General features: G+C 39.4%; 1 long non-coding RNA gene across 1 annotated transcript; it reads left to right on the top strand.

Annotated features, from left to right (window-relative positions):
* Positions 1 to 214: 214 nt before the first annotated feature.
* Positions 215 to 16,335, top strand: LOC122904088. Its single transcript, XR_006384150.1, has 3 exons — positions 215 to 225; positions 11,308 to 11,310; positions 16,250 to 16,335. It is a non-coding gene; the product is annotated as an uncharacterized LOC122904088 (long non-coding RNA).
* The last annotated feature ends 281 nt before the right edge of the window (positions 16,336 to 16,616 follow it).

The following is a 16,616-nucleotide window of genomic DNA, read 5'->3' as shown; positions in this document are numbered from 1 at the left end:
GGGTTGGAAGAGACATTGCAATTTTAAACAGTTACCTACCAAATTCAAGAACTTGTTCAAGTATTATTTTTTTCATGTCATGTAAAAGACCATTGGAATTATAAATGTTAGAATTTGAATTAAATGAAACAGATGTATTACAGATGATAAATTACTTTATAGCTCCATAGTTCCCATATGGCATGGGTGTAACTCTCTTTCCCTTTTACAATTTATAACACATTAGTAAGCCAACTCTTCTGAAATCCTTGTTTGTGATATAAGTGTTCATTTTATTGCTTAGTATTTCAAATTATGTTTTTGGTTTGAGCTAAATGTCAATGACATTTAAATGCTATTGATGAGTACAAGACAATTAAAATGGTTTCTCTTGTAAAAGTTAGCTGTTTTTGCAAATATGTAAGAAAACATGATTATGAATTACTTTTACTATGCAATTGCAGAACCTGAGCATAGACTAAATCTTAGCCATCTTTTTATCTTGTGCAAACCTAACATAGTACCTTGCCTATAGTAGGCACCCAAATAGCTTTGGAAATAATAGCACATACTTTTAGGGAACATATGTGGCTTAGGAAACTGTATAGAATAGAAAAAACAGCATCAAAAAAGGGGGGGCAAAAATAAAATGGAACTTGATTGTTGCAATTAGGAAGCGATTATTATATTATCTTTATATTTGCTCCTTAGGGGCGCCTGGGTGGCTCAATGGGTTAAAGCCTCTGCCTTCGGCTCAGGTCATGATCCCAGTGTTCTGGGATCAAGCCCCGCATTGTGCACTCTGCTGAGCGAAGAGCCTGCTTCCTTTCCTCCCTCTCTCTGCCTGCCTCTCTGCTTAATTGTGATCTCTGTCTGTCAAATAAATAAATAAAATCTTTTTAAAAAAATTATATTTGCTCCTTAATTCATTCCCAACTTCCATTGCACATATACACATCGGTGGGGGGGGGGGCCCTTTTTTACACAATTTCCTTCCAGATTTCAAATGGCAGAGATTTCTATGTTTGTTCTCTTGATTTTGTTTTTTTGCGTGCGTATTTTGTTTTTAGTGTCACCATGTTGTGTTGGTTTATTTGGGGGTTTTGGAGGCACTTCCTTGCCAGTGCAATGAGAGGCACAGTTGCCACGGCCATTGACAAGACTGGGCAAAAAGGGCAGGACCACCTTTATTTCTCCCAGCCCAGCTCCTTCCTGCCCTTCTCTTTCCCTCTCAATCAATACTAGAAAAGAGACAGGCCTGACTCATAGCTTCCTAAGATATATTAAACTGTTAGGCAAATGTAAGCACAAACTTCTCAGACCTATGATGCTTAGGCAACAAACGTGAACATTGAAAAGAAACCAGGGAAGGAAGAGTTCACAAAAGAAAGCCCTCTTTTTCAGTCACGGGCAGATCCTCTCCCTCTTCCTTTCCCATTGTCACCAACATGCAGCAGTCTCCAGGAAGACCACCATTCACATTACAAGTAAAGAGAATTGCCGACAGAAGAAAGAAGTATTAGGAGACCCTGAGACCAATTATTCCATCTGTTGTGTCTATGTGATTCTGGGTGAGTCATTCTTCTTCAGGAAATCAAAGGAATGTCAAGTATGTGGCAGTTACTGGGGATGGTCGTGGAACAGAATGTAGATCTTCCAGTAACTTCAAGCTGCCTTCCTGCCTCCTCCTTGCAGAAGCACACACTCCAGATATAATGAAGGTCGAAGGAGGACAGTTGGTCAGGGAGAGGGAATATGTTTCAAAGAGTGCAATCTTGACCACTAAACTGATGCAGGGTGAATTCATTATCTTAATCTAAAGATCTGACTAATGAAGTGGAAGTAATCTACAAAGGGTGAGCTGTTTACTCTCATCAGTCAGAGGAAGAAATGTGAGAGAAATGGTATGGGAAAATTTTTCTTCTCAATGTTTCCTAGTTCATATAGTAAAAATAGAGGATAATTCAGGAAAATATCTCAATCAATACTTTCCCGTTATCTTCATGCCATGCCAGAATGAGGCACATCAAAAACCAAATTATTCACAAACATCCAAAAATCCTTGAAATTCCCCAACGTTCATATTAAGAGCCCCCTTATTAACTAAATTGTAATGTGCAAGGAAGGTAAAGACAAGGAAGGAAGAGACAGCAAGAGTATGGGATCAAGAAAGTAGGGAGCAGTGGCTGGAACAGCTTGTTCACACCACCTGGACTTCAGCTCAAGGTAGAAGGGCCAGCGACGTTTGGAGAATAACCCTGCAGTATTAGTTTGCTGGGGCTGCCGTAACAAAAGACCGCAGCATGGGTAGCTTAAACAATAGAAATTAATTTTCTCTCAGTTCTCTGGCTGGAAGTCCAAGATCCGGAGGTCCACAGGTTTGGGTTCCCCTGAGATCTCCCTTCTTGGCTTGCAGGTGACTGCCTTCTCTCTCTGTCTTCACATGGTCTTTCCTCTGTGCCTGCCCATTCCTGGTGTCTTTTTGCATGTCCAAACTCCCTCTTCTTACAAGAAGAATAATCAGATTGGACAGGGGCCCACCCTACTGGCTTTATAAAATTTAGTACCCCCTTTTAATGGCCTATCTCCAAATACCGTCACATGTTGAGGCACTAGGGGTTAGGGATTCAACATAGGAATTTTGTGGGGACACAATTCAGCCCATAACACTCTCCCTGCAACATGGCGGAGTCTAGTTAATATCTGTACCCTTTAATGTGGCCATTCCTCAAAAAGTTTATCCTAGAAAATTAACTAGGATATACACCAAGAGGGTATTTACATAAGGATGTTCATTGCAAAACAGCTGAAACCACAAAAAATAGTAAAGATAACCTGATTTTCCATTAAAGGGATATTTGTATCATAAATTAAAGTCTGACTATGCAAATAGTATACTAGGTCTGGCAAGATGTCCAAGATGTTACGTCAAAAAACTCAAGTAGCAGAACACTGTGTATAGTGCAAACTCATGTTTAGAAATTATATCATGTATTTACACAGGCCTAGAAAAAGGTCTGAAAGGATATCTCTTGAACTATTAACAGCGGTTACCTCTAAGGTATGGGCTCTGGAGTAGGGCCTTTCACTTTTTATTTATACTCTTATATGATTTCAATTTTTGCAACTGATGTGGTTACTCTTGTAATTAAAAATGAAACCATTAATTTTTTCATCATCCCTGAGGAACATGGGCTAGACAGATTAAAAGCCTATAAAGTATGATGAACATTGTAATAAATAATAAAAACTACCTATTTTTATCGAGCATCTATTAATTATGTGTTCAACAACTATTTCTGAGCCTCTATGTCCCAGGCATTGTTGGGCTCTTTGTATATATTACATCTAATCCTCACAAAAACTTTTCAAGGCAAGTTTTACAATTTTGATCTTATCAGTGAAGAAAACAAGACTCGAGGATGTCAAGTAATTTGAAAAGCTACACAGCTGATAAAAAGCCAGGTCTTTGGTCTACTTTATCATGCTGCCTTGTAAAATGACTTTCTTCAGTTGTGTACACAGGATACAGAAAATTACAATCCGGCTTGATGTAATCTTAGAGTCACATTTACAGGTCATCACTGTATTCTCTTAGCAAATAAATTCTACCTCTAAATCTAAGCTAAATCAATATCTATCTATCTATCTACCTATCTATCCATATTTCATCACCACTAATCTCAAGTATTTGCCAGAACAATTTTGAACTTACAAGTGATTTTGATAAGTAGAAGAAAATTCCATGCTTGGTGTCCTTGTTGTATGATGATCAGGCGATGTGGTCGGGGTGGGGCGGGGGGGGGGGGTGGACCAGGAGAGAGTCTCTTGTTTCTTTTGTTTACTGCAGGTTAGGGCAGTACTGGTGTTTAGAATGCTAATAGAGCATTGTCTAGGTCTATAACTTCACTTACCAAAAGAGAGAGACTCTGATGGATTCTGCCCATTGGTTACCATCTCTGGAAAAAGCACACACATACGTATTGTTCCCTGTGAAAAGGAGGACTTTGTACAGATAGGCTAGTACAGTAGTGTGGAAAGTACTTCAGGAGACTCTCTGAAGCAGCGGGGCTCTTGATGACCTCATCTCCTGGAATTCCTATTACTTCTCTTCAGATAGCAATGGGATCTATTTGAATGTGCTACTTACAGCCTATCTAACTAAAAGTGTGATGAAGGAGAATTCAGCATATTTTCCAAATCCTTCCTAGCTCCTGCCTCTGATACTACCTTCATTCCTCTAAACTCCTCCTCTTTGTTTAAAAGCAGAGGGCCCCCAAAGCACCACGCTTTCATTCATCAGACATGTATCACTTGGTGTGCATGAAGGTGAAGAGCGTGAGGGCAATAGGCCCCTCCTCAGGGACTGGGCGAGAAACAGGTAAAATTGGGGAGGCTGGGGGCACAAAGATAAACTTGCCAATTTCCCTTTGTTGCCTGAGACATAATGTGGGGACTAACCAGAACCCTGTCAGGCAGGAGTCACAGGAAGTTTATTCTACCCACTAGTGAGTGGAGCATAACGATAGCTGCCTGATGCCTTCTGTGAGCAGAGCCTCTTCTACACACGTGGTCTTCTGAGCTATCACCCTCAGGGAGCCTGACAAACCTTTGCCTCATTCCTGTAAGTGCCATGGAGGGACAGAGAGAGTATAGGCTTTCAGTCAGAATAGAGTAAGGTTCAAATACAACTCAGCCATTTGCTGGTCATCTGACCTTGGGCACACAAAGTCTAGTCAGACTAGAGTCTGCTCTGGTGCCCCTGAGGCCTGGTGATGTAGACCAGTGCTTCTTAATCCTTCCTGAGACCTCCTTTGTATGCAGAGCCTGGGGCTCTGCATTTTTAAAAAGCTCCCCACCCCTCACTGCAAGGGCCACGTCACAGGTCTTCAGCTGTCTTGCTTGCGTGCAGAAGTTTACAGGATGCTGTGTTCCCGAGACCCTGGCCTCGACTCCGCAGACAGTGGGTGCTTAATAAATGTTTATCGAGTAAACGAAGGCTTCCTGTTGAGTGTTCACTTTTCTCCTTACAAAGATATTTAGCTATAGAGTTTTAAAATAACTTGAAAGTAGTGGCACATGGTAGTTGTTCAATAAAGATTGGCTCCTGGTGATTAAAGCTTGTTTTCTTCTGGGATGGATTTTGGGAGGGCAGCTATTGGGGAGAATATCTGGGAGTACAGAAATCCCATGGAAGTAAATGAAATGACAGCACATGGAAGAGTTTATGAAATATAAAGGACTATGTGAAATAATAATGATGGTGTATCATCCAAATCTCAGTGCCAGGCCATTACAATTTGTTCTGGAGAAAAAGAAATTAGGGTAAGCCACTACTCAAAGGTTAAAGTGTGTGTTAGCTAGAAGGAGAAAAGCAAGAAAGGCATCTCGTTACTCTCAGCTATAAATACACACTAAAGACAATTCCCTTCCCCTTTTTTCTTGTTTTCCTTTAACTTTTTAATTATGAAAAATTTCAAACATATACCAAGTAGAGAGGTGTGTATAATAAATTCTCATTTCTGTCACACAGCTTCAGCAACGATGAACATTTGGTCTATATTGGACTAACCTATGTGATATAACACAATGCTTCCGGATTTACTTTAAAGACTGTTTGAAAAGAAGTAAATAAATGCTTTAGGATTAGGTCAACATTCTTTGGGAAGATGTAGAGATAGCATGTACTCCCGAAGCCCATTTACATATATTTTTCAACATCTGGCTAACAATTCCTCTTTGAGATAGAGGATTACAACATCGCAAACACTGCACAACCTCCTGGTGAGTGTATATAATAGAGTCACTGTACTTGTCTCTAAAAAAAAAAAAAAACAAACAACTTATTTATTTTTAGAACTTTAGAAAATTGTGGCTGTGTCCCCATCTGGGGTACAAAGGCCCAGTGAGCCCCGTTTGCTATGGTTCTTGTATTCGATGTCTCCCAATGTGCCACCACCAAGCAAGTCTGCATTCACCGGCTGTAGAAAGCATTTTTGAAGAAAGGATTATGACCCGATTGACCAGATGCCCTAAACTGTATTCCTTCCAACTGGAAAATTCAACAACACTAGAGATTCTTTTTCTCACCTCTCATTAATTCACCTCACATGAATTCCAGACTTCTGCACTCCTATTGGGTTTCTATACCTACCTCTGCCCTCTTTTGCTACCTGCTTCTGAGAAGCTGGAAGTCATCTTCTGTGAATCCTATATAAATTCCATTCTGTCCAAATGATTATCCATTCCCTTTATCTTCTCTCCAGTCTCTGAAGAGTTTTCCTGATTTCCTCCTAAAGCCGGTATTTCCATCTGTCCTTTTCTTTCCTCCCTCTCTCGTGTCCTTCTTGACTTTACCCTTTTCCTCTATTCCTCTTCCATTTTCCGGGACTCCCTCCCTGCTCCTCTCACCCCTTAACCCCCTTGATAGGTAGCACACCTTTTTTCTCCTGGCCTACTGCTCCCCCTTGATTATAATTTTCTAATTTCCGTTTATGGTATTTCTGTCACTCTCCTGCTTTTTCATCCATAGACTACATCCACTTTAGTTTCCTCTCCTTCTTAAGCCTCAGCACCATCAGCCTCTGCAAAATCCTAAAGCCGAAACCTCTTTATAGACCTTCTGCTCAAACAGTTTTCAGCAGAATTTGATATTACTACCCTTTCCTTACTAGAACTTTCATTTCCACCAGAGCCCATGGGACATTATTCTGGCTTTCCTCCATCCTGGACTGCTTCTGCTTGGTTTCCTTCCAGGATTTTTTACCCCTTCCCCTTTCTCTTGAAATAAACACTTTAAATATAAGCTTTCTGAAGATTCAGTCTCCAGCCCTCTGTTTTAACTCTTGACTGCCCCTTGGTAATCTCTTCCTATCTTACAGCTATGTCTATCTAGTCTCCCTGTTAGGAGAAGGACTCCCGGCCCTGCACTTTTACCCTCATTGTCTTCCCCTAATCAGACCCTATCCCTCCCTATAAACTGAATATCCCACACCTTAAACTCTGTTCTAAATTAAACTCATTGCTTTTCACTCCTATGTCTTTGTTCTTGGCTCATCAATTCAATGGTCTCCTTCCGTCATTTTCTTTCAAATCAATCTTCTGTTCACTATCCTTCTTCAGAACTCATTAACTCTTGCTTGGATCACTGCATGTTTTCCTAAATGGTCTCCCTGCTTTCAGTTTGGTTTCCTTCTATTTAGTGGAAAAATAGTAAATCAAATTTGTTCATGTCTTTTTTTTTTTTTGCTTTATTTCTTTTTTTTTCTTTTTTATTTTTTTATAAACATATAATATATTTTTATCCCCAGGGGTACAGGTCTGTGAATCGCCAGGTTTACACACTTCACAGCACTCACCAAAGCACATACCCTCCAATGTCCATAATCCCACCCTCCTTCTCCCAACCCCTCTCCCCCCAGCAACCCTCAGTTTGTTTTGTGAGATTAAGAGTCACTTATGGTTTGTCTCCCTCCCAATCCCATCTTGTTTCATTTATTCTTCTCCTCCCCCCATAAGCCCCCATGTTGCATCACCACTTCCTCATATCAGGGAGATCATATGACAGTTGTCTTTCTCCGCTTGACTTATTTCGCTAAGCATGATATGCTCTAGTTCCATCCACATTGTCGCAAATGGCAAGATTTCATTTATTTGGATGGCTGCATAGTATTCCATTGTGTGTATATACCACATCTTCTTTATCCATTCATCTGCTGATGGACATCTAGGTTCTTTCCATAGTTTGGCTATTGTGGACATTGCTGCTATAAACATTCGTGTGCACGTGCCCCTTCGGATCACTACGTCTGTATCTTTATGGTAAATACCCAGTAGTGCTATTGCTGGGTCATAAATTTGTTCATGTCTTAAAGCTTTTGCCCTTTGAAAGACTCCCATTCTTTGGCCATTTAATGGTCTTTTCTCACCAATATCTTTAATGCTGGGTTTTTTTTGGACACTGCTAGAGTCATCTTCCAAAGGTTTCAATTTGGGCATGTCCCTTTGAGCTCAAAGACTCCTTTCCTAACACTGCTTTCTGTAGTCAAAGCCCTCCATGATTTGTTCCAAATCCATTATTCTAGACCTATCTTCCACTCAACTTTTGCAGCCTGGTCTATGACAAGTCCTCCTGTGCTCAGTTGCTTTTTTTTAAACTATGTATGCCCTTCCTTCTAGATCAGCTCTTATAAGTTACCTATTCTTTAAAGCACGCTTCAAATCATTCTCCAAAATGCTATCTCCCCACCACCAAAGTCAGAACAAGAGCCTCCCCACATTACCTAAATACCTGGTTGATATGCATAACGCAGAATTTTCCATGATTTTTCTTGACATCCAACTGTTTTTTGCTCCTCTCCATTAGAACATACACTTAGAGGAGACAGTCTAATTCATTTTTTATCCAGCCCAACAACAGAGGAGCACTCCTACAGTAGGTGATTTCTCATTTATTGAATTGTTGAATTCTATAGCTAGAGTTGCCTTGATTTAATCTGTAGAATTGAGAATAAAATTCAGCTTATTTGGGAAAGCAAGATTTCAATTTTGTTTTCCTCAATGACTTGGTCTGTGTTATAATTTTTTCCATTTATATAGAACTTCTATATTTGGAATTATTCAATGGACAAAAAATTCATAATATTCATCATACAAAAGCAAGTCACTGACTAATACAACAAATAATAACACGTTATAGGAAGGCACAGTGCAGAAGAAAGAATATAAACAAATATCAGGGGAGTTTCTGATTGTAGTTAAAAGAAGAAAATATATGGGAAGTGCTTACTCTTTTTCTGGGACAGAGTAAGCACTTGGTAAATGTTACCTAATACTATTACACAACAAATAAAATAACTAGAAAAGAAAATTTCCTTTATCCCACGTAGTCCACTGTTTTGTGTTGACAGCTGATATTAATTTTGAACTGCATTCAGTTTTAAGTCAGTCAGAGATGTGTTTTTAGGATAATTTCAAAAACAAGCAGCCAAGAAAAAGGCATGTGAGGAGATAGCATGATGTAATTAACCACGTGCACTATTGATGAGGACTTGGCTTCCCTCTGTACCACTTGATATTCAGTGAAATAAATAATGGTGATAATTGTCACATTCCTAACAAAGACATCTGCTAAACCAGGCAACTCAAGCGAAGCTGTTTGCTACTGACAGCTTGCTTCAAATGTGAATGTTGCCATTAAGAAAAAATAGAGTTTCTGTATTTATCACATTACCTAATATGTTGTGTTGGCAATGCTTCATCTGGGGACCAAAAGACTTAGGCCTGATTAGTAAATTCAACATTCAAACTTCTATATTTGCTTAAGAGACCATTAGAAAATCATCATTTCTTTGTTGTTGTTTAAATGTAAATGCAATATATCTACATGATAAAAATTAAAAACCTAACAGTTAAGAGTGGTATCAATTGAAGAGTAAAAGTCTACTCCATTCTCCCTATCCCCCATTCATCCTCTCTAGAGGTAGTCTTTTGAATCACTTACTATGTAAAAACTGTACTAAGTCATACAAATCAATCACTCCACTTCATTTTATTTTATTTTTTAAAAACTTTATTTATTTATTTGACAGACAGAGATCACAAGTAGGCAAAGAGGCAGGCAGAGAGAGAAAGGAGGAAGCAGGCTTCCCGCTAAGCAGAGAGCCTGATGCAGGGCTTCATCCCAGAACCCTGGGATCATGATCTGAGCTGAAGGCAAAAGCTTTAAGCCACTGAGCCACCCAGGGGCCCTCCTCTTCATTTTATAAATGAACTTGAATTTCAGAAAATCCCAGTGTTGTACAATGCCCAGAGCCAAATGATTACATCTTTTGATTTTTCTCTATTGGTCAATATCATCATAACAAAAAAAATCTCCATTTCAAGGTGATATTTTGAAGGACCCAGAAGACTGAAAGCTTTGCTCTTTCTTCTCTCATCTGTTGATTAATCACTAAGAAATATCTGAAACAGTTTCACTCTTAGACCAGGAAGCAAAAAGTCCCATACTCTGGACCCAAAACTTTTGTGGGCCCTATTTTTGATTTTTGTTTTCCTTTGGCCATGCCCCTCCCCATGAATTGAGGGGTCTGTGTTGCCAAGGGACATGCCTACTTGAGCCTGTATGTCCTCTACCAGACCATATTTGGGGTAGCCTGGACAGAGGAATTCCAAGCTCACATGGTCCAAAGAATATTTGTGGCTTCTTCCTGACCTCTATCCTCACAAGGCTGGGTAGGCCATGGGTTGGGACTACAAACTAGCTCTCCTCTTCCTTCCTGCTATTTTCTGGCATGGAACTCTGAACATCAGTCTGAGAAATCTAAATTCAGACCTAATCATTTAGGTTGTTACAAAGATGCCAAGGTAGGAGGATTTAAATATTTATTTAACAATCTGGTAGCTTGATTTATAACTTTAAAATATTTATATACATGTTCACTTTAATGTGTACTTTTGCCCTGGACTCCCTCATATGTTAGGAGGCAGACCTGATTTACAGATAATATCATTGTGAACCGTATATAATTAAATGGTTTTACATTGGGTTTCGAACAGCTCTTTGAAATAAATGCAAAAGGAATCTTACTCTTCAGATCACGGTTTTTAAATGCATAAGTTCTAATTTCAAATTATTCTGTCTCTTGTATCTCTGTTGTTGGGATATTCAGCAGAGAACTTTCCTTTGTTAATCTCTGGGCGCCTGGGTGGCTCAGTGGGTTAGGCTGCTGCCTTCGGCTCGGGTCATGATCTCAGGGTCCTGGGATCGGGTCCCGCGTAGGGCTCTCTGCTCAGCAGGGAGCCTGCTTCCCTCTCTCTCTCTGCCTGCCTCTCTGTCTACTGTGATCTCTCTCTGTCAAATAAATAAATAAAATCTTTAAAAAAAAAAAGAAAATAACAAACTTTCATAGCTGTTTTTCACTTCAAGTAGTTTCTTTATGGCTCTGCCATTCTGCACTCACCTTTTCTTTTTTTTTTCTTATCCATAAATTGTCTCTCTTTCAATCAATCACTCAAGTTTTTCAAAACAGAAACTTTGGCTTAAATTTACTCTCACTTTACAGAAAAAGAAACAGAGGATCTACAGAAGAGTAGCATGATCTTTGAGGCAAAGCCATTCAGGAGTTTTGGCTCATAGAAGTTTGGCAGACTCAAATCAGCTGGGTTTTCATTTTGTAAGTTTTTTTTTTTTTTTTTTTTTAATGAATCCATAGAAATGCCGGGTTTAGAAAGATCCATCATTTGGGAGGGGAGATGGCTTCTCAACAATCATCATAGTTTACTTGGGAATCCATCTCATTGTTTATTCACAGAATGTCCTATATGCAGCAGGTGACAAAATTAGTTAAAGAGGGTATTTCAATTCTCATCATTAATGTGTGTGCGCGCGTGCGTGTGTGTGTGTGTGTGTGTCTGTATTTTTCCTTTCTGCCTTATTCTCCATCCACTCTTTTTTTTCTATTCTATCCCCAGCAGATGATCACTGTTATTAGGTCCTTGTATGTGCATGTAGGGTTTCTCTAGACAAATACAAGTTCTTATACAACTCTTTTTTTCACTTAACAACTTTAGAGATCTTTCATTATCTGTTTCAAACAGAGCTTCTTTATTCTTTCTTGAATGTTGTATAGAAAGCCCAACATTGTATGGCTCTCCTATAGTTTATTTTTATCAATGACTTCCATTTCTTAGCAACAGTATTACATATTTTTTAAAAATTGTGAAGATGGTGCAAAGAATTCCCAAATGCCCGTCTGTTATTAACATTGTACTTTAGCTTCGTATATTTGTTAGCGTTATTGAACCAATACTGATACATTATTAACTAAAGTCTACACTTTGTTCGGATTTCTTTAGTTTTACTGTTTCTGTGTCAGGAGATCATATTACATTTAGTCATCATGTCTCCTGAGGCTCCTTTAGGCTATGACAGTTTCTTAGACTTTCCTTGGCATTGTTGACCTTGATAGTTTTGAGGAGCACTGGTTAGGTATTTTACAAAATGTCTTTCAATTGAGATTTATATGACTTAGTTTTGTACAAATACATTCTGTACAAAAAAGTCTTTTGATGAATGCTTGATTCCTTCCCCCCACCTTCAAACGCTGGCCACTGCAAACAATGCCACAATGAGTGAGAGTGCATATCAGCCACTTCCATGGCTAGAATATTCCTAGAAGTGACCTTGGCAGGTTGAAGAGTGAATGTATTTATAATTTTGACACTACTGGCAAATTGCCTTCCCAAGGGCTTTGTCAGTTTATACTGTATATATGAGAGTACCAGACAGCTTTGCCAACATAATGTGTTCTGAAACTTTTGGATTTTTTTACCCATCTGATTGAAGAAAATTGGTACCAGCAGGATTTAAAAGTTTTAATAGCATTTATTATGACTGAGGATAGAGAATTTTTTCCATTTTATTGCTTATTAGAAGTAGATTCTTTGCTTTCATTGTATTTCCTAAGCATTTTTTTCATTTAGGAAAGCTATAGATTTCTGTATAATAATTTCATAAGGTAGAGATAATTTCAGCTCAGTATCTCAGGGATGCACTTCCATGTTAGATCTATGCATACATTCATTCCTGTTCTCAAATGCAGTGGTGGTCAGCAGGTTGGTTTCTATTTAGACATAGTTACATACTCTTAAGAAACTGCTGCTAACCATCTCAAGGGTTGTCTGAGGAAGGTTCATTTCTGACTTCTTGTAAGAATGTTGTTCAATAGTGTGTTTCCTTTGCATCCCATACTTTCATTTTTTTTTCTTAAGATTTTATTTATTTGACAGAGAGAGAGAGACCACAAGTAGACAGAGAGACAGGCAGAGAGAAGGGGAGAAGCAGGCTCCCCACTGAGCAGAGAGCCCGATGTGAGGCTCGATCCCAGGACACTGAGATCATGACTTGAGTGAAGGCAGAGGCTTTAACCCACTGAGCCACCCCGGCGCCCTCTCTCTCTTTTTTTTAATGTAGGCTCCACCCCTAATGCGGAGGCACTTTGCATACCAGCCCGGAAAAATCTCAAAAAAATATTATAGGGGGAAAAGAGCAAATTGTAGAAGAATGTATACAGTTTGGTACCATTCATACCAAGGTATTAAAAAATGCAATGTCTAAATCTCAAAAAAATATATAAGGCAGTGTCATAGATTATTAATGGACATATATGTGTGTGTGTTAAAAACAAAAACTGGGACTTATAAACATAAATTTCAGAATAGGGGTTATCTCTCTTTTTTTTTTTTGAAAGAGAGAGAGAGAGCACACTAGTACATGGTGGAGGCAAAGGAGGAGGCACAGAGGGAGAGGGAGAGAGAGAGAATCTCAAGCCATCTCCACTCCCAGCACAGAGCCCAGTGGAGGGCTCCCATCTTGCAACCCTGAGATCATGACCTACACCGAAATCAAGAGTCAGTGGCTTATCTTACTGAGCCACCCACATGCCCCAGAATCGGGGTTATCTTTAAAGAAGAGGAAATAAGGTAGAGAAGGGTAACATGGGAATTTCAAGAACACAATTTCTCAGAGGTATTCATTTTGTTGTTATCTGTACATTCTTGGATGCCTGAAATATTTTATAATTAAAAAAAAACATAAAAATCAGACTGAAGTCACATAAAATTCCCCAATGACTTCTCATTGTTCTTTGAAAGAAATACAAACCTCTTACCAAGATAGAACAAGTCCTACATAATCTAGCCCTCACTACCCTACTAGCGACATCTCTTCCCCTCTCCCCATCAATCACCATGTTCTGACCTCATTGGCTTTTTTTCTGTTCCTTGAAGAAGTCAGGTTTGTTCCAATTGCAGGACCTTTGCACCAGCTTTCACTTCTACCCTTAGTACAGTCTCCTGTATATCATCCATTCAGCTTCTTCTTATTATTCAGGTCTCAGCTCAAGCAAACTCTTCTTTGACCATCTTACCATCTTATTTATTTATTTTTAAAAGTTTTTTTTTTTTTTTTTTTTTTTTTACAGAGATCACAGAGTAGGCAGAGAGGCAGGCAGAGAGAGAGGAGAAAGTAGGGTCCCCGCTGAGCAGAGAGTCAGATGTGGGGCTCGATCCCAGGACCTTGGGATCATGACCCAAGCTGAAGGCAGACGCTTTAACCCACTGAGCCACCCAGATGCCCCACTGGCCATCTTATTTAAAGTGGTTCCCACCTATTCTGTTTTTTTTCTACACATCACCCTTTCATTCCCTTCATAGCCTTAATTACCCTGGAAGTCCTCTTCTTTATGTATTTATTGACTGACATTCCCACTGCTGTATCGCTGGCAATTACAAAAATGCCTCATGCATAGGAGTTAACTTACTAAATACTTGTTGAATGAGAGAACTTATTCTTATTCTGGATAACAAGAAAAATCTCCCTTGCTTTCTGTTTGTAAAGGAAGAGAGCCTAGAAACCAAACTGCTCTTTGGATTTCTTTTCCAGATGTTACAAGTTTTTCTTACAATCAACTATGTTCAGGGATAATAAATCCAATTTGTATTTTGATGATAGGCATGGATATCAGCTCCTTTTTGTTGTCCTAATGTGGACTATAAAACTGGGAGATGTGATTAGTCTGTCTGGATTTTTATGTATTGTCAAGGATCCAATGCTGAACCATGTGGCCCTATCTGATCCTTACTCTTTTTTTTTTTTTTAAAGATTTTATTCATTTATTTGACAGAGAGAGAGAGATCACAAGTAGGCAGAGAGAGAGGGGGAAGCAGGCTCCCGCTGAGCAAAGAGCCGGATGAGGGGGCTCTATCCCAGGACCCTAAGATCATGACCTGAGCCAAAGGCAGAGGCTTAACCCACTGAGCCACCCAAGCGCCCCTGATCCTTACTCTAAAACACTAATCTGGAACCATATAAAACATCAGTTCCTTCCTAGAATATAAAAGTAATCTCAAGGGCATTCTGCCACATTCCTACTCATTGTAAGTAGAAATACGAATAGTTATAAATATTGTAGAATAATCTTAAGACACACAATGCTTAATGAATTCAACTTTGACCTTTTGTAGCCCATGGAAATTTTTTTATCAGGAATGTCCCCTGGATTAGGCGTGACTTCTCTGAGGAGGGGCTCTGCCTGGCAGAGGCTACCTTAAGAAAATACAACTCACTTAGTTAATTTTCCTCTGGAAGTTACTTCAAATTTTGATTTTTCTAATAAAGGTGTATTTTTTTCTCATTTTTTTTTAAAGATTTTATTTATTTATTTGACAGACAGAGATCACAAGCAGGCAGAGAGGCAGGCAGAGAGAGAGGAGGAGGCAGGCTCCCTGCTGAGCAGAGAGCCCGATGTGGGGCTCGATCCCAGGACCCTGAGATCATGACCTGAGCCGAAGGCAGCGGCTTAACCCACTGAGCCACCCAGGTGCCCCTTTTTTTCTCATTTGAATTCACACTGCACATTTCTTGACTTTATCACCTAATTCAATAGGAATTAAAGGAAAAAAAAAACCTCTTTCAAGTTTGGTAAGTTTGATCTTTGGGTTCATATATGAAACCAAAACATACATGCCTTTCTTCTTTCTGCCGCGGCCTAGCTCTCCAGCTAAGAAACAGAGCATGTGTCTTACATTAGAGAACCTTATCAGGCTCAGCAGATGCACTCCCATTTCCTGTTCATACCACACTTATGTGCTGCGGACCTAAATCATCATCATTGCTGCTGTGCTATTTTTAAAATGCAGTTCCAGTCGGAGTTCCTGGCTCCCTTTGAGAACCAGGACCACACTGCCACTTTCTTCTCATCAGCGCCATTGGACAGTATTTACGTGGCTGAGAGACGAAACGTCTTTATGCTAACATCCTTCTGGAAACCAATAAACCTTGCTGCCTTGCTGGGAAGTTTATCTGGTAAACAAGATGTACAAGAAGTATCCTTGGAACGCTGAATAAAGTGATTTGATGTCTCAGTTGCATTCATTTGTTTAACCTCAAGACAGAGGTGGTGGTGGGAGTTCACCTTTTGGGCTAATGAAGAAACAAACTTGTTTCGGAATTGAACAACCCTGAGAGATCCTTCAAGTCAAGTAAAGAGGGATTTGGCACTTATCTGTTACCTATTTACTCTGGGGGGAAGAAAAGTAGCTTGTAAAGTGCAGTTTGCTTATTTATTGTCAGTGGGATTGATGTTGGTTGGTTCTTGTTTGCTTGTTCGAAATATCTGATTTGGCTGCTTACAAGGGCCACATTAGCTAGATAATTCTGTGTGCTGTGTAGGTTCAACTGTAATGTGTTATTGGTTTTCATATGTGAAAGTTGAGGGCTAAGTTATGTTCAGAAGGGTCCTCCTCCTGGTTTCATAATTCAATTTAGAGGCAGTGTGCTCAAAGGAGAGAGGAGATCCAAGTCAGACCTAGAAAAGAGGCTTGCATTTCAGTTATTAATATTTCCACTTGACAGAAATTTTTATCGCTGAGAATATAAATGGGAACAGATAAAAGGGTAGGGTCAGCAAGCCACAGAATAAATCTCTTTCAACTGTTGCCTGGAGAAGAGTGCCTGACGTTGGTCTTCATATGTTACAATTCTAAGTTGCTCTTCAGAGCCCTAATTTTGGCATCAAGAAGTTGGATCACTTGGGTTCAAACATCTGTTGTTTCTGGATGGCTTTAAAATTCCATTG

This window comes from Neovison vison, chromosome 4 (genome assembly GCF_020171115.1).
Source record: "Neovison vison isolate M4711 chromosome 4, ASM_NN_V1, whole genome shotgun sequence".
In the NCBI taxonomy this organism is placed as follows: domain Eukaryota; kingdom Metazoa; phylum Chordata; class Mammalia; order Carnivora; family Mustelidae; genus Neogale; species Neogale vison.
The sequence above is the reverse complement of the archived record's forward strand: the minus strand, read 5'-3'. Positions and strand labels throughout refer to the sequence as shown.